Consider the following 22,969-nt stretch of genomic DNA (forward strand, 5'->3'; position numbering starts at 1 on the left):
TATCCGAGAGACGTATCCAAATCTTATTGGATTAATGATGTTATAAATTAATTGACGCCATTATATTTTTATGGATTATGCTTTAGAGACTACCGCTTTTACACTAAATAGAGCATCATCATAATCCGTTGAAATGACACCATACGAGTTATGGCATAGTTCTTTCTTAAGTTTTGGTATGCATAGCATAAGTAAATAAGTTTACAACCAAAATCGGATGAATGTATTTCCAATAAATTGTTTCTAGCGAAGTATTTGAGTGGGAGGACAATGGAACTTGATAAGGTTTATGAACCTGAGCATGATGATCAGAGTAGCGCAGCATCAGAAATTGTTCCGAAAGCGGCCACGAAGATCATAGCTCCCATGTCTACAAAGTGTTATAGTCATGAAGATCGAAGTACCTATTGAACCTTGTAGGTATGGTTTACTTTGTGATCAAATAAATGATTTGTGAACAAAGGATTGATTTTGAACAATGATAAACCAACTATATACAAAGAAGTTATGATGGGCCCTGACTCCGTTAAAATGGCTAAGCGCCATGGAATCCAAGATAGGTGAATACTTTTTGAAAGTAAATGGATCTATAAAATTGATACACTTTGATGCAATATCCTTGAAGAAGCTCAACTTGTCGAAAAGTTGTTTACGACAAAGTTCAAAAAGTTGACTACGATAAGATTAGATCTTCCGTAGCAATGCTTATAGTCTATATGGATTATTCTAGTAATCACTACATATTTCTTTTATGAGATATGCTAGTAGGATGGCAAAATACATTACTTAACAGAAGTGTGTATTAAAGGTGTATACAAGATACAACCAAGAATTTTGCTAGTCCATGGAATACTAAAAGGGTATACAAACTTCATTGGGTGAAGTGAGTATCACGGAGTTGGAATCTTCACCGGATGAAATGATCAAAGATTTATGATTCCATCAGAAACGATGAAGATGCTTGCATTTGCAAGAAAGTAAGTGGGAGCGCTAAGACATATTTATAATACTTTACGTAGATGACATATCGTTGATTATAAAATATGTAATCATGTACTTGATGCGATTAAAAGGTTTCATTGAGAATTAAACTTCAATGAAAGGATATGAACTGAAACATATTTAGTGTCAAGATCTATGAAGATAGATTGAAACACAAAATAAGTTTAAGTTAAAAGTACATAGAATGAATACTGAAGTAGTTCAATATAAAATATTAAGAAGGTGTTCTTTTCATGTGAAGGTTTAACAAGACTTGAGTGTATTTGACACTTGATGAGTAAAAACACATGAGTGATTTTAGATCACGAATAATATGTACAAAATCAGATGTCATGTGCTCTAAAGAGTTAGGAGCATATACCAGAATGATTCATGTGATAATCATTGGACAACACTAAGAATCTATATATATAGTTTTGTATGGGTAATGACAAACAAATCGCTGTAAGGTGTTGCACCGATATTAGTTTGGTCACATATAAAAATAATTTCAATCTCAATTAGGCTAAGTGTTGTTTAAAAGGTAGCACAATGAGCTAGAATAAGTCTATGCTAGATTTAGATGAGTTTTAAATATTGTGACGGATTCTACAAACGAAGGCAGAGTATGTCATTGTTTTGATAATGACTGAGGATGTTTAAGTCGAAAAGTTCTTTGAGAACTTGGTGTAGTTCCGATAGTGTCAGAACTTTGAAGCTATATTGTGTGTGACAATATTAGTGACATATTTCAGACCGCGGAATTAAGGTTCCACCAGAAGACCAAACATATTTAATGCCGACTCATTTGGAAAATGAGTGATGCGTGAAGACGCAAATGAATTGCAAAATACATACGTTTATGAGCATGTCAGATCCGTTGACTGAAACCTCTCCCGTGAACAAAACATGATAAGCACCAGAAGGCCAAGGTGTTATATCTTTACAAAAGTAAACTAGATTACTGACACTAGTGCAAGTGGGAGACTGTTGGAGATATGCCCAAGAGGCAATAATAAAGTGGTTATTATATATCTTTATGTTTATGATAAATGTTTGCATACCATGCTATAATTGTACTAACCGAAACATTGATACATGTGTGTTATGTAAACAATAAGGAGTCCCTAGTAAGCCCCTTGTATAACTAGCTTGTTGATTAATAGGTGATCATAGTTTCATGATCATGAATATTGGATGTTATTAATAACAAGGTTATGTCATTAGATGAATGATATAATGGACACACCCAAATAAGCGTAGCATAAGATCACGTCATTAAGTTCAATTTGCTATAAGCTTTCGATACATAGTTACCTAGTCCTTCGACCATGAGATCATGTAAATCACTTATACCGGAAGGGTACTTTGATTACATCAAACGCCACTGCGTAAATGGGTGGTCATAAAGGTGGGATTAATTATTCGGAAAATATGAGTTGAGGCATATGGATCAAGAGTGGAATTTGTCCATCGTGATGACGGATAGATATACTCTGGGCCCTCTCGGTGGAATGTCGTCTGATTAGCTTGCAAGCATGTGAATAGTTCACAAGAGATGATATTCCATGGTACGAGTAAAGAGTACTTGTCGGAGACGAGGTTGAACAAGGTATGGAGATACCGATGATCAAACCTCGGACAAGTAAAATATCGTGTGACAAAGGGAATCGGTATAATATGTAAATGGTTCAATCGACCACTAAGTTATCGTTGAATGTGTGGGAGCCATTATGGATCTCTAGATCCCACTATTGGTTATTGGTCGGATAGGAGTCTCGACCATGGCTGCATAGTTCACGAACCGTAGGGTGACACACTTAAGGTTTGATGTCGTTTTAAGTAGATATGGAATATGGAATGGAGTTCGAATGTTTGTTCGGAGTCTCGGGTGGGACCCAGGACATCACGAGGAGGTCCGGAATGGTCCGGAGAATAAGATTCATATATAGGAAGTCACTTTCCAAGTTTGAAATGATCCGGTGCATTTATGGAAGGCGCTAGAATGTTCTAGAACCTTCCGAAAGAAATCACCATGGAAGGTGGAGTCACGGTTGGACTCCACCAACCCCAACCAGCCAACCAAGTGGGAGGGTGGAGTCCATGGAGGACTCCACCTCCTTGGCCGGCCAAGAAAGGGGGGAAAGGGAGAGTCCCTGTCCCCCTAGGTTTCGTCCATATGACAGTTTTTGAATTGGGGTCTTATTCAGATCTTTGGGCAAACCCTTGGGTGTTCCACCTATATAATGAGGAGGAGAGGGAGGGGGCAGCCAACATGTTGGCCGCACCACCTAGGGCCCCCCAAGGCCGGCGCCCAAGAGAGCTCCCTCTCCCAAACCCTAGCACCACTCCCTCCTCCACCTCTCTCCCGTAGCGCTTGCGGCGAAGCCCTGCCGGAGATTTCCACCTCCACCGACACCACGTCGTCGTGCTGTCGGGATTCCGAGGAGGATCTACTACTTCCGCTGCCCGCTGGAACGGGGAGAAGGACGTCGTCATCAACACCGAACATGTGACCGAGTACGGAGGTGCTACCCGACTGTGGCACCTACGCGCTTTTGAAAGCGGCAAGTGATCATCTTCTGCAACAACGAGATCTAATCTCGTAGGCTTTGGAAATCTTCGAGGGTTAGTCTCATGATCTTCTCGTTGCTCCCATCTTCTAGATTGGATCTTGGCTTGGATCTTGGCTTGTTATTCGTTCTTGCGGAAGGAATTTTTTTGTTTTTCTATGCTACGAATCCCATCACCTTCCTCCTCCGCCTCCTCCTCCACAGCCCGCCATTACTCCGCGCTGTCTAGTGGCGGCGGGGAATCATCACCGCTGTTGGGCGTTCGGACTCTGTTCCACCAATGTCGCCATCCTGGAGACTTCCATTGCTATCGGTGTTTGATGGAAGCCCAGAGATGTAGCTCATCGTGAGAAGCTTGGACGAATGGCGGCCGATTGAAGATCCGAAAGCGCTTACACGTACGGGTCTTATTAAGCGCGGATGAACGACAGCACAGAAGTCGAAGAGAGCGGTGGTTGCTCTTCCGAGGAGTTCGCGCTCCATTCCGGCGGTTAGCGCGTCAGTCGACGCGGTTGCCAATGTGATGGTTCCTCTTCCCGGCAACTGCACCGTCACTACGTAGGCGGCGGTTGAGCGTCCGAGCCGTTGACGCGTCGGGCCCGCGCCTTCTCGCATCTCATTTCGTTGTGTCCGGCGTACCCAGAGCGTCCCCTATGCAGCGGCGACGGGCTCAGGGCTCCAGATTGGGCCGCGTCGGACAAAAAAGCGACGGGCTCGGGGCGCCGGATTGGCTTGCTAAATAACCATATGAACATCATCCTCCTCTGCAACAACCAGCAGATGGATTTGTTCCTTGTCGATCATTGCATCACCCAACTGTTGCAGCTGTTGCCCGTTGAATGTGCTTCCAGAGGAGGTAATCTATAATAACATTAACATGAATTTATTAAACAGATGAAGAAGTGAAAGTACTCATCACTTACAACGTCATCAGAAGTTTAACCAGATGGAAGGCGCTGGGCGGCCAGGAGCGGGGTTTAGGGCGGCGACAAGCTATGCAGACGATCATGTGTTGGTTGGCGACAAGCGACGCGCCGGCCCGACCGTGGCAACCAGCGTGGTGGCGTACCCTTTCTACACTGCTTTTGCTGCGACTGCCTGGTGGCCCAAGTGGGCACTGTCCGTGAGTCCGCCCCGCTTATGTGGCCTGGCCGCTACGCCGTTTGGGCCGTTTTAGCGGCGGACGAAGGGGACATTTCTGTAACACCAAGGGCAACATTTCTGTAATTATGCCTATTGTTTGTTAGAGGCTTAAAGTTGCTCACGTGCAAATTTGGCCATGGAGACAGCCATGCTTTGTGTACAGAAATTAGGACAACAAAAGTTCTTTGGTTTTGGCAGCTACCTATGCCCTTGCATATTTCGTAGCGACTTTGTAGTGGTAACAATTAACAAAACACCCAGTCACCAGTACGGCAATGCTCAACTTTAGTTTTTTTTTTTTCGAGAATACACCCTGGAAGGTGTATCAATCATATAGAAGAGTACCAAGATGGCAAAGTTACGCTACCACAAGGGGGGCAGCTCCCCAAACACACACGCCTACTCTCTGTCCTGCCACGGTACAACGGTCGGATCAAGAAAAACAAAGAAGGTGCCACGGAAAAGCTTGGCTAGACGCCACCGCTCGAACTCCTCCCGTACTTTGTCCCTGATGGCGCCATGCGAAGCCACTGCTCCGTTGAAGATCACGTCGTTCCTATGCCTCCAAATGCACCAGAAGACAAGTATGATGGCAGTCCACATGTCCCGTCTGTGAGCTATCGGACAAGCCCGGGACATCCACCACTCAGCCAGATCGGTGTCCGGGTCCCGGAGCCACTCCTCCCTGCCCCAACACCTAAGAGCCCATGCCCAGGTCTCCCGCGCCACCACGCAACCCAGCATCAAGTGCTGCAAGGTCTCCGGCTCCTGATCGCAAAGCGGGCAGGCCGACGGACACGGCAAGCCCCTACGTCGAAGCCTATCTTCCGTCCAACAACGGTTTTTCGAGGCCAACCATGCGAAGAACTTGCAACTGTACGGCGCCTAGACCGCCAGATCTCCTCTGAGATGGGGGCCCTCACCTGTCCCGCAAAGAATGCTCTGTACGCCGACTGGGCGGAGTAGATGCCATCCGTCGACCACCTCCACATCAACACGTCCTCCCGCTCCGGGGTCAGCTGGACGTTCGCCAGCCTCTGCCACAACATGAAGAACTCCGGAAGGGCTGCCTCATCCATGTCCGGCCCACAGTCCCTCAGCCATTGGCCGGCCAGGCCCTCTCTCACCGAGCAAGCGGCGAACCTCCTACGCGAGACCATCTTGGCCACATTTGGTGCAATCTCCGCAACACTCGAACCGTCCAGCCACCGATCGGACCAGAACCGAGCTCGCTCGCCATTGCCTAGAACATAACAGGTGGCCGCATCAAAGATAGCGGTGCAGAGGCTGGGGAGCTGAATGTTAAACTCCGCCCAGGCCTTAGAGGGGTCCACCTTCTGTAGCCAGGCCCACCGGCAGCGGAGAGCAAGATTAAGCAAGCGGAGGTTCGGAATACCTAGCCCGCCGAGGTCTTTCGGGAGTCACCTTGTCCCAAGCGACCAAGCAGTGACCGCCCTTGACCTCCTGCCGCCCTTTCCAAAGGAAGGCCCGGCAGATCTTGCACAGCGCCTCAACAACCTTCGGCGGGATGTCGAGCGACATCATGGTATGCTCAACTTTAGTTGCACTAGCTTCTCTCAACTTCTAATCGAAGATTTATTCAGAATTGTTCATTTATCGGCTATCGCATTGTTTTCTTGCAGGGCTGCTGATATCCAAAAGGATTCTTAGTTTTGTGTGCAAATGTTGTTCTTTATGGAAACAAGCATTTCATATCATCCAAACTCGGATGTGAGAAGGACGGTTGCTCTCATGTCGTCCTTTTTGAGGAAGTATATGGTGCTTCAGATTTCACCCCAGCAACACTTATTGCGGAGTATGTTTTCCGGCCGTGGGGGGAGTCTGTTATGTGAATTCTCATCACTGGTCTAACTTCCGTCAAACCTTATTAGGGTTCGCGTCTTTTCTTGTTAATGGCCAGTTTATTCTGAGGAGTTGTGTCCTGGTCTCGAGGCCACCGTGAGTGTCGAACAGTGTGACCTAGAAATGAAGAATGCTAGTTAACATACACGGCCTGTTGTACCCATTGGTTACAGTTGTTCATATGGTTGCTGATAAAATTCATTGTACAAAAAATTACATTTGTTGCTTCAGACCAGGATGTATATATAGTTAGACATCTCCTTATTAGGGGCACCGTGTACCAAGATGGCTCGAGCATGGGGTCATAAGCGGAGTGAGCCGGAGGCGCCCCAATGGCCATATGAGCAATAAATCCATCAATCCGACGAGCAGGAGCAGTGGAAGGATCTGAAGGGCCTGCTGTAGGAGCTGTTGTGGCTGAGGTAGAAGCTGGGAGCCCATGATCTTTGATAAGAAGGTTCTTGCGAGGATGATCGGTGAGGGATGAAATTGGTTCCAGAATGGCACCATTAAATTTCTGACTCCACACCTCAGAAATAAGCTTCAAGATGAAGGGAGCAAAGGCAGGAGACCTCTTCTCCACCATACACAGGAAAATCTGGTTCCACAGGCAATCCATGACATCCATCTTCACACCCTTGCCCTTCCGGAGATGTGTTTGAAGCATCAAGTAAATGACAAAAGAATGAATCTCATCAAAGTTACCTACTTTGACGGCAACGGTCTCACGGTAGATGCGAAGCAAGACATCATAGACGGGTAGGAGATCGGAAGTGAACCCAAGCTTGCATCGTCCGGGCATATAGAGCGGCTCAAGAACATCCTTGGTGCTTGCATTAGAGTCGTCATGAAACCTCCAACCACTATCACGGTCATCTTCACAATTTTCCGGAATAGGATAGCCAAGAATCTGTCCAAAGTTGCTCCAAGTGGTAGTGAGTACCTCATCACGAGTCATCCAAGTAATGGAGCGAGCTTTATCATCATGAAAATAGACCGTGGCAAAGAACTGAGTCACAAGGTAAGGATTATAGTTGCATTTGAAAGTCATAATGGAAAGCAAACCAAACTCTTCGCAAATCCCAAGTGCTTCATGAAAGTATGCATCCTTCTTCAAATGGTCAATGTTGATATACCTTTGATCAACCACCTTCACCTTGGGAGGATAGACTTTATTGAATATGCGCTCTTGAACCTCGGTGTAGAAGTGGCGGTTGCGGGTGCGAGAAGACCGAGGCCCCAAATAGGGGTTAGAGGTGCGAATAGCCATGTATGCATGAAGGCGGACATTGCCATAAGACTCAATAGCCTTCTTCCCTTTCTTTTTATTTGCCAAAGAAGCACCACGAGCAGTAGTGGCATGGGGTAACACTTCATCTTGTTCAACAATCTCATCATCAATGGTCGGAACCCCTCGCCTCTTCCGTGGTCTCGCCGAACAAGAGCCACTAGCACCTGTGAAATAGACGAACAGAGTGGAGGGACATATGGGATAAGTGCACAACGCATTTTTATGAAAAACAAAAAAGTCCAAGCAGGCCATCGACGAGCAAAAGAAGAACGGCGCAGGGCCGTCCATAATCGTCCTCTCCTCCTTCGAGTGGACGATGACGCCGGTGTCGGAGACGACTCCGAGCACCCACTCCTCGGACTTCGACTGGGAGTCGGACGAGTAGTTTAAAAATTAGTCAAATTTCGTATTTTTGTCCTCTATGTCGCGTTGTGTTCGTTGAACTTTTAATATATTCGTACTTTCGATCAAATTTTCATAGTTTGTTTGATTAATTTTGAAATGAGCGGTCGAATTTAGCAGTTTGCGCCGCGCCGCGCTGCAAAATAGAGCCTCCGGCGGAGGTGATTTTTTCCCGCACCAACGCGCACCGCAAAATGAAGCATCCGGCAGGGTAAAATTCGGTATCACGCGCGCCAGCGGTTTACAGCGCGACGAAACGGAGGTTTAGCGCGCAGGCTTTTTGTGCGCCTGTTGGAGATGCTCTAAGGATGCTTCCGGCTCTATTTCTAGCTGAAATTTTCTCGGTGCCCTTTGGTGACCAGGAGCCGTCCCGCAATGTCGGTGTGCGGCGGTGGATGGTTGCTGGACAGGGCGATGGAGAATTGGGGGATGGTGGATGGGTTCCTGGTGCGGTCCGATAGGAGTACTTATTGCTTCCGTGCGAGGGTTAAAAAATAGGGTTTACCAAACGACATGCATGTCGCCCCACACTGCACGTTGTCCGTGTTACAGGCCATTCCCTAAGACTGCTCATAGTGGGAGTAACATAGCTAGTAACATCACACATCTCAAGGCATTTTGGTGATATGGCATGCTAATAAATGAGGAAAGAGAATGAGATGGTAACTAGCTATGTTACCATAACATCACACACATCAAGACAAGATGAGTCTATAACATAATAAATGATACAATGCATAACGCCACATATAAGTTACTACCTCCGTTTCAAGGAATAAGGCGCACGCGTATTCCAATGCGAACTTTGACCATAAAAATTAAGCAACAAAATCTTGATTATATTATATGTAATTAGTATCGTTGGATTCGTATTGAAAAAAACTTTTTAATGATACTAATTTCCTACAAGCAATATTTATCTATTTGAAGTAATTCTTGGTCAAACAAAACGCACGTAAAACGAGAGCGCCTTATTCCTTGAAACGGAGGTAGTAACATGGTATAGAAGATGAACATGAGGCAGAGGATGAACCTGCAGAGACAGAGCAAGCAGGTACCCTGGGTGCCTTAGCATCTCAGGATTTGCAGTCTGAAAAACAATTATTAACCTCAACGCAGGATGTTCCATTTGAACAAACTTATATGTGTCGTATGTCTGTGCTACAAAGTCCTACTGTCCATCAAATTGTAGAACCCTCACTGGATCCACATGCAGGAGTAGAACCAGTGGGCATGGTGACAGCACATGATCTCCAGCCCAAAATACAACCATTAGCCTCAGTGTCTGCTGAACAAAGTACAAGTATACCTGCCCAACAAAGTTTAACAACTTCACAACAACCACCAGCAGAAGCAAAACCGGCAGGTATTCCAGGCACAGAGCCAGCCTGTGATTTGCAGCCCGCAGTGCAACCATCAACCTCAGTGCAGGATGAACTTGCAGAGGCAGAGGATGAACCTGAGGTACCTGAGTATGAACAGAGGATGGACCTGAGATAGAGGATGAACCTGCAGAGTCGGAGCGAGCACGCACCTTGGGTGCCATGCCTGCTCAGGATTTGCAACCTGAAATGCAATCATCAACATCAACGCAGGTGATTCCATTTGAACAAACTTATCTTCCTGGCATACCTGTGGTACAAGATCTGGCTATCCATCGAAGTGTAGAACCTTCACTGGATCCACATGCAGGAGTAGAATCAATGGGTATGGTGACAGCTCAGGATCTCCAGTCTGAAATACTACCATCAGCCACAGTGCGTGCTGAACAAAGTACAAGCCTGCCTGCCCAAAAAAAAATTAGCAACTTCACAACATCCACCAGCAGAAACAAAACAGTAGGCATTCTAGGCCTAGAGCTAGCCTGCGATTTGCAGCCCGAAGTACAACCATCGACCTCATTGCATGATGAACCTGCAGAGCCACAAGATGAATCAGAGGCAGAGGATAAACCTGAGGTTCCTGAGATAGAAGATGAACCCAAGGCAGAGGGTGAACCTGAGATAGTGTCAACACCCGAATTTTTAATTCCAGATGCCTATTATGCCATACATCGCAATTCTAGGAAGATTATTTTTGCGAGACATAATAGTTGAATATCATAGAGTCATCATTTATTACAACACATAATCGTCTTACAATAATAGATCACATGATCCAATATTACACAAATAGGTGATCTAATGATCAACAACACAATACGTAGCGGAAGCGAAGTAGTAGTGGACTATCTATTCCCCAGGCAACGCTTGATGTTAGAAGATGCTCCTAGTTATCGTAGACCATCGACCCAGTTGAAAATAGATTTGCCGCAAAGTTAGGTTGTTGGAGGGGAAAGTTGCTTTCGTATGGAGATCGACTTACCCTTATCAACGCGGTTCTTACTAGTTTACCCATGTTTACGCTATCCTTTTTGGAGATTCCGGTAGGAGTAAGAAAGAGACTTGATTTTTATCGGTCTCGCTTCTTTTGGCAATCAGATGAGCATAAGAAGAAATATAGATTGTCTCGTTGGAATATAATTTGTAGACCTAAATATCAAGGGGGTTTAGGTATTGAAGTCCTTGAACTGAAAAATAAATGTTTGCTAAGTAAATGGCTTTTCAAATTATTAATCGAGGAAGGAGTGTGGCAACAATTGCTACACAATAAGTATCTCAAGCATAAGACTTTAGCCCAGGTTGAGGAGAAACCCACTGATTCCCCATTTTGGAAGGGATTAATGCGGGTTAAGACTGAGTTTTTTAAGAGGGGCAAATTCAAGGTAGGAGATGGGTCGAGGATTCGGTTTTGGGAAGATATATGGTTGGGTGATGTGTCGTTAGCGCAACAATATCCATCTCTGTATAATATTGTCCAAAGAAAAAATGTGTTGGTATCTACGGTTCTGAGGCAAGTGCCTATTAACATTGGTTTTAGGAGATCTCTAAATGAACATAAGTGGAATCGGTGGCTGCATCTATGCGAGCGTTTAATGTATGTGCATCTTACTAATGAAAATGATAAGTTTATTTGGAACTTAACAGAGTCGGGTGTGTTCTCGATTAAATCTATGTACTTGGATCTTATGAATGGACATACTAGATTTTTGCGCAAATACCTTTGGAAGATCAAAATTCCGCTAAAGATTAAATTTTTTATGTGGTTCCTTAGTAATAAGGTGTTGTTAACTAAGGATAATTTGCTAAAGAGAAAGTGGACAGGTTGTCAAAAATGTTGCTTACGTGATGAGAATGAGAACATTGATCATCTGTTTATTTTCTGCCCGTTTGCAAAACTAATTTGGAGGATGGTTTTCTTTTCTTATAACATACCTCCTCCATCCAACATTACTAATATGTTCGGTAATTGGTTGAATGGAGTGCCTAAGAAAGATAAAGAACGTATTCGTATTGGTGTTTCTGCAATTTGTTGGTCGATATGGACTAGTAGAAATGATATTGTGTTTAATAAACGAAGGGAACCAATTTTTTGCAGGTTATTCTTCGTGCGGTGCATTGGATACAGGTATGGGCATACCTACTTCCGGAGGACCAGCGGGATATTATGGCTACTCGGATGCAACCATCTTGCGACGGTCACTCGGGACTCGTTATTTCCAGAGCTACTTGGATGGCGGCATATTAGAAGAATTGAAGATGGATAGTTTTTGTATACTTTTCATCTTTGTTTGGTTGGTTCTTGTCTCGACTTTAGATACGGCATGATTGTAATAAGTACACACTTTGAACATCTTTTAAATAAATGAAAGGGTTGTGTGCATCGATTGATGCAGAGGCCGGGGCTATGCTCCCATATCGAAAAAAAGTTATCGTAGACGTCCTGTTGTCCGTCTTCCTGATATTGTTACGCCTCTTCATAGTCTGGCATTTGAATAGCCAGGGACACAGCCATGAGTACTTTAAAGTACTCGCAAACTAATACTAATGTAATTACTCATCAATTATAATAAGGGGTGCTAAGCTCTAGGTTTATTTGCATAAAGCCAAGTTTAGTTCAATAAACATTTAGTGAAGACTCTTCATTTGCTAGACTAACTCAAGTGGGAACATTAGTGTCATTCCCACAACTCAAATGTGATTCAAGTCAATTCACATTTCAATTCAACATTCCTTTTCAAGACAAAAGTTCTGACAACGGAACAATATGGCCTTTCCAATCGTCCGTAACCGTGGACACGGCTATTCGAATAGGTTTAACACAACTTTTGATTACATCCGTCGAGGGTAACCCCGAATCATCGTAACTCAGTACGCGGATCACCAACCATAACCTTTCACTTATATACCCTAGTATAGGCACCTCTCCCCATGAGCTTGGCCTCCCGGTGAAGACAAACCGTCAACCCAGGAACTGCACAGGGCTTGGGTCTAACATTCACCTCATATCCACATCATTTCACTTTTAACGGAGGCAGCCTCGGCATAACCTCTATGACGCTTGTTTAGAGGGAACCCATACTAAGATACACAAACTTCTAGTTAAGCCCTACCCATAATCAGGTATTGTGGGGGTACTTGTATAATTGGAAGGGTATCGCATCCGAACCCAACCATCAGTTTTCCTCAAAATTCACCGAGTCATTCATGTCACCTTCACCTTCAAATCTTTCAAAGTCATTTCATTTCACATGTTCCCATCTAGAGTAGTCAATTTTATTTAGTTAGCACTACCAACTAGTCATGAGGGATGCTATCTAGCTTTGATTGCTCTGAGCTAAGTTTGATGCTCTTGTTCTACTCTAGACCAAGTGAATCATAAATCAAAAGTAAACTTTGAAAAACAATAAGAAAAATAATTGCAAGGTAAAAACATGGGATAGGTTTACTAGACATAAAGTAAAATGTGAGGGTGCCTTGCTCTTGTAGAGCTTTGCACTTGGGGACTTTGCAAGAGTGTTAGCTTGCCTTGAGTGGTGTAGTGATCAAAGTTCTCTTCCTCCTCCTGAGAGTAGACTTCCTCCTCTTGGTACTCCTCGGTACTAGCGTCTATATACTAATACGAGGTATACAATCACTAAACAAAACTTAAATACTATACTAAAACACACCAAGGGTTCACACAAGTTATTCTAACCTCTCATTCTTATTCACATAGTGGTTGACTTGATTTTATTATTTAAGAGAACAATAATTTCCTCTTATTACAATTATTGATTTGGTTTGCCATTTAACTCTTTGGAGAAAATAATTTCCTCTCATTGAATCTTATCAAGATTTAAATTCCTCAAATAATACTAAGGTATGAATATATGTTGACCAAGGTCAACACTTCATATCTATTATTTGGGAGTATGATTTAAATGAGGTGCTACACCTCATGTATTTTAATAATAGCATGGTAATGATTTAAAATCACTAAGTAATGAAATATGAGGTTCATTAGACTAAGGTCATTACCTCTTATTGAATTACTTAGGATCAAGATTTAAATGAGAGAGTAGCTCTCATACTATTTAAACAAATTGAATGATATGATTTAAAATGAACTAGAAATGGCTCCATAGCCATTATTCTGCTCTAGTCCATGATCATACAAACAACTAGGCTATCTTTTTGCATAAACAATTAGAGTACATCAAATGTGATTTATGAGAGTTGGAATCAACTCAAAATCAATTATGGTTGAATTTTAAATAAAGTTTAAAGTTTGAAAAGTCCCTGCCTTGTCATTTTTTACTATTTGAATTCGACAATGAATCAGGAGGTGAGACCAGTGGGGTTGTTTAGATAATTTCGTAAGCTTTCCAAATATATAAAGTTCACAAAATTTGGTTTAGCCGATCTGAAACTCTTCAAGTTTTAGTAAAGCATCTGCAAGTAAATCAAACAATTCTGAAATTCGAATTTGAATGTGTGGGCTTTGGCGGGAATGGAAACGGGCCGCAGCGGGCAAAAACTAAACGAGCCAGCCCATTGCACATCCAGCGTGAGCAGGCCGCCTGACTGGTGGGGTCCACTTGTCATTGGCTTACAAAACGCGAAACGGTATGGGCGAGCGTGGGACGTAGGATTAGAGGGAGATCCTACGGCTCACGATCGTCGTCTTCTCCGGCGAGAACGAACTCACTGGCGGCGAGGGTCGGGGGTCGGAGAGCCTACCGGCGTTCCCGCGGTCGACGGCGAGGTGCGCGGCGACGTTGGCGAGGACGACGATGCTACTGGTACAAGCGGCGAGGCGTGGGGAAGCTCCAATCGACGGCGATAATCTCCGGGTGCTGGCGGGCTCTGATACGTCTCCGACGTATCGATAATTTCTTATGTTCCATGCCACATTATTGATGATATCTACATGTTTTATGCACATTATATGTCGTATTTATGCATTTTCCGGCACTAACCTATTAACGAGATGCCGAAGAGCCGATTCTTTGTTTTCTACTGTTTTTGGTTTCAGAAATCCTAGTAAAGAAATATTCTCGGAATTGGACGAAATCAACGCCCAGGGTCCTATTTTTGCACGAAGCTTCCAGAAGACCGAAGAGAAGACGAAGTGGGGCCACGGGGCGCCGCCACACTAGGGCGGCGCGGCCCAGGAGGGGCCCGCGCGGCCCTGCTGTGTGGGGCCCCCGTGACCCCTCCGACTCCGCCCTTCCGCCTACTTAAGGTCTTCATCGCGAAACCCCCGATGCCGAGAGCCACGATACGGAAAACCTTGCGAGACGCCGCCGCCGCCAATCCCATCTCGGGAGATTCTGGAGATCACCTCCGGCACCCTGCCGGAGAGGGGATTCATCTCCCGGAGGACTCTTCACCGCCATGGTCGCCTCCGGAGTGATGAGTGAGTAGTTCACCCTGGACTATGGGTCCATAGCGGTAGCTAGATGGTTGTCTTCTCCTCATGTGCTTCATTGTCGGATCTTGTGAGCTGCCTAACATGATCAAGATCATCTATACTGTAATTCTATATGTTGTGTTTGTCGGGATCCGATGGATAGAGAATAATATGTTATGTTGATTATCAATCTATTACCTATGTGTTGTTTATGATCTTGCATGCTCTCCGTTATTAGTAGAGGCTCGGCCAAGTTTTTGCTCTTAACTCCAAGAGGGAGCATTTATGCTCGATAGTGGGTTCATGCCTCCATTAAATGCGGGACGAGTGACGTAAAGTTCTAAGGTTGTGGATGTGTTGTTGCCACTAGGGATAAAACATTGATGCTATGTCCGAGGATGTAGTTATTGATTACATTATGCACCATACTTAATGCAATTGTCTCGTTGTTTTGCAACTTAATACTGGAAGGGGTTCGGATGATAACTCGAAGGTGGACTTTTAGGCATAGATGCATGCTGGATAGCGGTCTATGTACTTTGTCGTAATGCCCAATAAATCTCACAATATTCATCATGTCATGTATGTGCATTGTTATGCCCTCTCTATTTGTCAATTGCCCGACTGTAATTTGTTCACCCAACATGCTATCTTATGGGAGAGACACCTCTAGTGAACTGTGGACCCCGGTCCATTCTTTTATACTGAAATACAATCTACTGCAATACTTGTTCTTTACTGTTCTCTGCAAACAATCATCATCCACACTATACATCTAATCCTTTGTTACAGCAAGCCGGTGAGATTGACAACCTCACTGTTTCGTTGGGGCAAAGTACTTTGGTTGTGTTGTGCAGGTTCCACGTTGGCGCCGGAATCTCTGGTGTTGCGCCGCACTACATCCGCCGCCATCAACCTTCAACGTGCTTCTTGACTCCTACTGGTTCGATTAAACCTTGGTTTCTTACTGAGGGAAACTTCCTGCTGTGCGCATCACACCTTCCTCTTGGGGTTCCCAACGGACGTGTCAACTACACGCATCAAGCAAATTTCTGGCGCCGTTGCCGGGGAGGAAAGGTAAACGGCACTCACACACCGGCAACCCCGGCAACTAGCCAAATTTCTGGCGCCGTTGCCGGGGAGATCAAGACACGCTGCAAGGGGAGTCTCCACGATCCAATCTCTTTACTTTGTTTTTGTCTTGCTTTATTTTATTTACTACTTTGTTTGCTGCATTATATCAAAACACAAAAAAATTAGTTGCTAGCTTTACTTTATTTACTGTCTTGCACACTATATCAAAAACACAAAAAAATTAGTTACTTGCATTTATTTTATCTAGTGTGCTTTATTTACTACTGCTAAAATGGCCACCCCTGAAAATACTAAGTTGTGTGACTTCACAACCACAAATAATAATGATTTCTTATGCACACCTATTGCTCCACCTGCTACTACAGCAGAATTCTTTGAAATTAAACCTGATTTACTGAATCTTGTTATGCGAGAGCAATTTTCTGGTATTAGTTCTGATGATGCTGCTTCCCATCTCAATAACTTTGTTGAATTGTGTGAAATGCAAAAGTATAAAGATGTAGATGGTGACATTATAAAATTAGAATTGTTTCCTTTCTCATTAAGAGGAAGAGCTAAAGATTGGTTGCTATCTCTGCCTAAGAATAGTATTGATTCATGGACTAAATGCAAGGATACTTTTATTGGTAGATATTATCCCCCTGCTAAAATTATATCTTTGAGGAGTAGCATAATGAATTTCAAACAATTAGATAATGAACATGTTGCTCAAGCTTGGGAAAGAATGAAATCTTTGGTTAAAAACTGCCCAACCCATGGACTGACTACTTGGATGATCATCCAAACCTTTTATGCAGGATTGAATTTTTCTTCGCGGAACCTATTGGATTCAGCTGCTGGAGGTACCTTTATGTCCATCACTCTTGGTGAAGCAAAAAAGCTCCTTGATAATATGATGATTATTTACTCTGAATGGCACACAGAAAGAGCTCCACAAGGTAAGAAGGTAAATTCTATCGAAGAATCCTCTTCCTTGAGTGATAAGATTGATGCTATTATGTCTATGCTTCTGAATGATAGGACTAATGTTGATCCTAATAATGTTCCGTTAGCTTCATTGGTTGCCCAAGAAGAACATGTTGATGCAAACTTCATTAAAAATAATAATTTCAACAACAATGCCTATCGGAACAATTCTAGTAATAACTATAGGCCATATCCTTATAATAATGGTAACGGTTATGCTAATTCTTATGGGAATTCTTACAACAATAATAGGAACACACCCCCTGGACTTGAAGCTTTGCTTAAAGAATTTATTAGTACACAAACTGCTTTTAACAAATCTGTTGAGGAAAAGCTCAATAAAATTGATATTCTCGCTTCAAAAGTTGATAGTCTTGCCTCTGATGTTGATCTTTTGAAATCGAAAGTTATGCCTAATAGGGATATTGAAAATAAAATTGTTACTACAGAAAATTCCATCCAAGTTAGAATTAATGAGAATATAAGATTGATGGCCGAATTGCATGCTAGGTGGGAAAGAGAAGAAAATGAAAAACTAGCTAAAGAGAATAATGTAGCTAAAGTTTGGACTATTACCACCACTAGCAATGCTAATGCTCCACATGTTGCTGCACCTCCTACTAATAATGGTCAAACAATTGGTGTTGGCAATGTTTCCACTTCTATTGCAAAGCCTGCAAAACTGCCGGAAACTGCTAAAACTGCCTGTGATAAAACTGCTGAAATTTTTTCCAACATTGGGGATGATGATCCCATTGCTTTAGATTATAATGGTTTGGATTTTGATGATTGCCACATCTCTTAAGTTATAAAGTTCTTACAAAAACTTGCTAAGAGTCGTAATGCTAGTGCTATAAACTTGGCTTTCACAAAACATATTACAAATGCTCTCATAAAAGCTAGAGAAGAGAAACTAAAACTTGAAACTTCTATTCCTAGGAAGCTAGAGGATGGTTGGGAGCCCATCATTAAGATGAAGATCAATGACTTTGATTGTAATGCTTTATGTGATCTTGGTGCAAGTATTTCCGTTATGCCTAAGAAAATTTATAATATGCTTGACTTGCCACCATTGAAAAATTGTTATTTGGATGTTAATCTTGTTGATAATGCTATAAAGAAACCTTTGGGGAGAGTTGATAATGTTCGCATTACCGTTAACAATAACCTTGTCCCCGTTGATTTTGTTGTCTTGGATATTGAATGCAATGCATCTTGTCCCATTATATTGGGAAGACCTTTTCTTCGAACTCGTTGGTGCTACCATTGATATGAAGGAAGGTAATATTAAATATCAATTTCCTCTCAAGAAAGGTATGGAACACTTCCCTAGAAAGAGAATGAAGTTACCTTTTGATTCTATTATTAGAACAAATTATGATGTTGATACTTCATCTCTTGATAACACTTGATATACACTTTCTGCGCCTAGCTGAAAGGCGTTAAAGAAAAGCGCTTATGGGAGACAACCCATGTTTTACTACAGTATTTTGTTTTATATTTGAGTCTTGGAAGTTGTTTACTACTGTAGCAACCTCTCCTTATCTTAGTTTTGTGTTTTGTTGTGCCAAGTAAAGTCTTTGATAGTAAGGTTCATACTAGATTTGGATTACTGCGCAGTAACAGATTTCTTTGCTTGTCACGAATTTCGACCTGCCCCTCTCGTAGGTAGCTCAGAAAAATATGCCAATTTACGTGCATGATCCTCAGATATGTACGCAACTTTCATTCAATTTGGGCATTTTCATTTGAGCAAGTCTGGTGCCTCGATAAAATCCATCTTTACGGACTGTTCTGTTTTGACAGATTCTGCCTTTTTATTTCGCATTGCCTCTTTTGCTATGGTGGATGAATTTCTTTGTTCCATTAATGTCCAGTAGCTTTATGCAATGTCCAAAAGTGTTAAGAATGATTATGTCACCTCTGAACATGTTAATTTTTATTATGCACTAACCCTCTAATGAGTTGTTTCGAGTTTGGTGTGGAGGAAGTTTTCAAGGATCAAGAGAGAAGAATGATGCAATATGATCAAGGAGAGTGAAAGCTCTAAGCTTGGGGATGCCCCGGTGGTTCACCCCTGCATATTTTAAGAAGACTCAAGCGTCTAAGCTTGGGGATGCCCAAGGCATCCCCTTCTTCATCGACAACATTATCGGGTTCCTCCCCCGAAACTATATTTTTATTCCGTCACATCTTATGTGCTTTGCTTGGAGCGTCGGTTTGTTTTTGTTTTTGTTTTGTTTGAATAAAATGGATCCTAGCATTCATTGTGTGGGAGAGAGACACGCTCCGCTGTTGCATATGGACAAATATGTCCTTAGGCTTTACTCATAGTATTCATGGCGAAGGTTGAATCTTCTTCGTTAAATTGTTATATGGTTGGAATCGGGAAATGCTACATGTAGTAATTCTAAAATGTCTTGAATAATTTGATACTTGGCAATTGTTGTGCTCATGGTTAAGCTCTTGCATCATATACTTTGCACCCATTAATGAAGAAACACCTAGAGCTTGCTAAATTTGGTTTGCATATTTGGTCTCTCTAAAGTCTAGATAATTTCTAGTATTGAGTTTGAACAACAAGGAAGACGGTGTAGAGTCTTATAATGTTTACAATATGTCTTTTATGTGAGTTTTGCTGCACCGGTTCATCCTTGTGTTTGTTTCAAATAACCTTGCTAGCTTAAACCTTGTATCGAGAGAGAATACTTCTCATGCATCCAAAATCCTTGAGCCAACCACTATGCCATTTGTGTCCACCATACCTACCTACTACATGGTATTTCTCCGCCATTCCAAAGTAAATTGCTTGAGTGCTACCTTTAAAATTGCTATCCTTCACCTTTGCAATATATAGCTCATGGGACAAATAGCTTAAAAACTATTGTGGTATTGAATATGTACTTATGCACTTTATCTCTTATTAAGTTGCTTGTTGCGCGATAACCATGTTTCTGGGGACGCCATCAACTACTCTTTGTTGAATATCATGTGAGTTGCTATGCATGTCCGTCTTGTCCGAAGTAAGAGAGATCTACCACCTTAATGGTTGGAGCATGCATATTGTTAGAGAAGAACATTGGGCCGCTAACTAAAGCCATGAATCATGGTGGAAGTTTCAGTTTTGGACATATATCCTCAATCTCATATGAGAATAATAATTGTTGCTACATGCTTATGCATTAAAGAGGAGTCCATTATCTCGTTGTCCATGTTGTCCCGGTATGGATGTCTAAGTTGAGAATAATCAAAAGCGAGAAATCCAAAATGCGAGCTTTCTCCTTAGACCTTTGTACAGAGCGGCATGGAGGTACCCCTTTGTGACACTTGGTTAAAACATGTGTATTGCGATGATCCGGTAGTCCAAGCTAATTAGGACAAGGTGCGGGCACTATTAGTATACTATGCATGAGGCTTGCAACTTGTAAGATATAATTTACATAATACATGTGCTTTATTACTACTGTTGACAAAATTGTTTCTTGTTTTCAAAATAAAAGCTCTAGCACAAATATAGCAATCGATGCTTTTCCTCTGCGAAGAACCTTTCTTTTACTTTTATGTTGAGTCAGTTCACCTATTTCTCTCCACCTCAAGAAGCAAACACTTGTGTGAACTGTGCATTGATTCCTACATACTTGCATATTGCACTTGTTATATTACTCTATGTTGACAATTATCCATGAGATATACATGTTATAAGTTGAAAGCAACCGCTGAAACTTAATCTTCCTTTGTGTTGCTTCAATACTTTTACTTTGATTTATTGCTTTATGAGTTAACTCTTATGCAAGACTTATTGATGCTTGTCTTTAAGTGCTATTCATGAAAAGTCTTTGCTTTATGATTCATTTGTTTACTCATGTCATTACCATTGTTTTGATCGCTGCATTCATTACATATGTTTACAATAGTATGATCAAGGTTATGATGGCATGTCACTCCGGAAATTATCTTTGTTATCGTTTACCTGCTCGGGACGAGCAGGAACTAAGCTTGGGGATGCTGATACGTCTCCGACGTATCGATAATTTCTTATGTTCCATGCCACATTATTGATGATATCTACATGTTTTATGCACATTATATGTCGTATTTATGCATTTTCCGGCACTAACCTATTAACGAGATGCCGAAGAGCCAGTTGTTGTTTTTCGCTGTTTTTGGTTTCAGAAATCCTAGTAAAGAAATATTCTCGGAATTGGACGAAATCAACGCCCGGGGTCCTATTTTTGCACGAAGCTTCCGGAAGACGAAGTGGGGCCACGGGGCGCCGCCACACTAGGGCGGCGCGGCCCGAGGAGGGGCCCGCGCGGCCCCTGCTGTGTGGGGCCCCCGTGACTCCTCCGACTCCGTCCTTCCGCCTACTTAAGGTCTTCGTCGCGAAACCCCCGATACCGAGAGCCACGATACGGAAAACCTTGCGAGACGCCGCCGCCGCCAATCCCATCTCGGGGGATTACGGAGATCACCTCCGGCACCCTGCCGGAGAGGGGATTCATCTCCCGGAGGACTCTTCACCGCCATGGTCGCCTCCGGAGTGATGAGTGAGTAGTTCACCCCTGGACTATGGGTCCATAGCAGTAGCTAGATGGTTGTCTTCTCCTCATGTGCTTCATTGTCGGATCTTGTGAGCTGCCTAACATGATCAAGATCATCTATCCGTAATTCTATATGTTGTGTTTGTCGGGATCCGATGGATAGAGAATACTATGTTATGTTGATTATCAATCTATTACCTATGTGTTGTTTATGATCTTGCATGCTCTCCGATTATTAGTAGAGGCTCTGGCCAAATTTTTGCTCTTAACTCCAAGAGGGAGTATTTATGCTCGATAGTGGGTTCATGCCTCCATTAAATGCGGGACGATGTGACGAAAGTTCTAAGGTTGTGGATGTGCTTGTTGCCACTAGGGATAAAACATTGATGCTATGTCCGAGGATGTAGTTATTGATTACATTACGCACCATACTTGATGCAATTGTCCGTTGTTTTGCAACTTAATACCGGAAGGGGTTCGGATGATAACCTCGAAGGTGGACTTTTTAGGCATAGATGCATGCTTGGATAGCGGTCTATGTACTTTGTCGTAATGCCCAATTAAATCTCACAATATTCATCATGTCATGTATGTGCATTGTTATGCCCTCTCTATTTGTCAATTGCCCGACTGTAATTTGTTCACCCAACATGCTATCTTATGGGAGAGACACCTCTAGTGAACTGTGGACCCCGGTCCATTCTTTTATACTGAAATACAATCTACTGCAATACTTGTTCTTAACTGTTCTCTGCAAACAATCATCATCCACACTATACATCTAATCCTTTGTTATAGCAAGCCGGTGAGATTGACAACCTCACTGTTTCGTTGGGGCAAAGTACTTTGGTTGTGTTGTGCAGGTTCCACGTTGGCGCCGGAATCTCTGGTGTTGCGCCGCACTACATCCCGCCCGCCATCAACCTTCAACGTGTTTCTTGACTCCTACTGGTTCGATTAAACCTTGGTTTCTTACTGAGGGAAACTTCCTGCTGTGCGCATCACACCTTCCTCTTGGGGTTCCCAACGGACGTGTCAACTACACGCATCAGGCTCCGGCGACGAATTGGGGCTGCTCCGGCGATGATTGGGCTAGCTAACGAGTCGAGGAGAAGCAGGGAAGGGAGGAGAAGATGATGGTGTGAAGAGTTGGGGTGCGGGAGAGCTCTATTTATAGAGGGGAGGAGGTGATACGGGTGCCGAGGGAGGTCGAGCATGGCGTGGCGGTTCTAGTGCGCGAAGGGGCAAGGTGAGGACGGCGTGATGTAGGCGGCATAATGGTGATGCTCAACGGCTAGCTGGCGCAGCAAAAGGGTGAAGTGATCGCTCGAGCGCATGCA

This window comes from Lolium rigidum, chromosome 5 (genome assembly GCF_022539505.1).
Source record: "Lolium rigidum isolate FL_2022 chromosome 5, APGP_CSIRO_Lrig_0.1, whole genome shotgun sequence".
NCBI lineage: Eukaryota > Viridiplantae > Streptophyta > Magnoliopsida > Poales > Poaceae > Lolium > Lolium rigidum.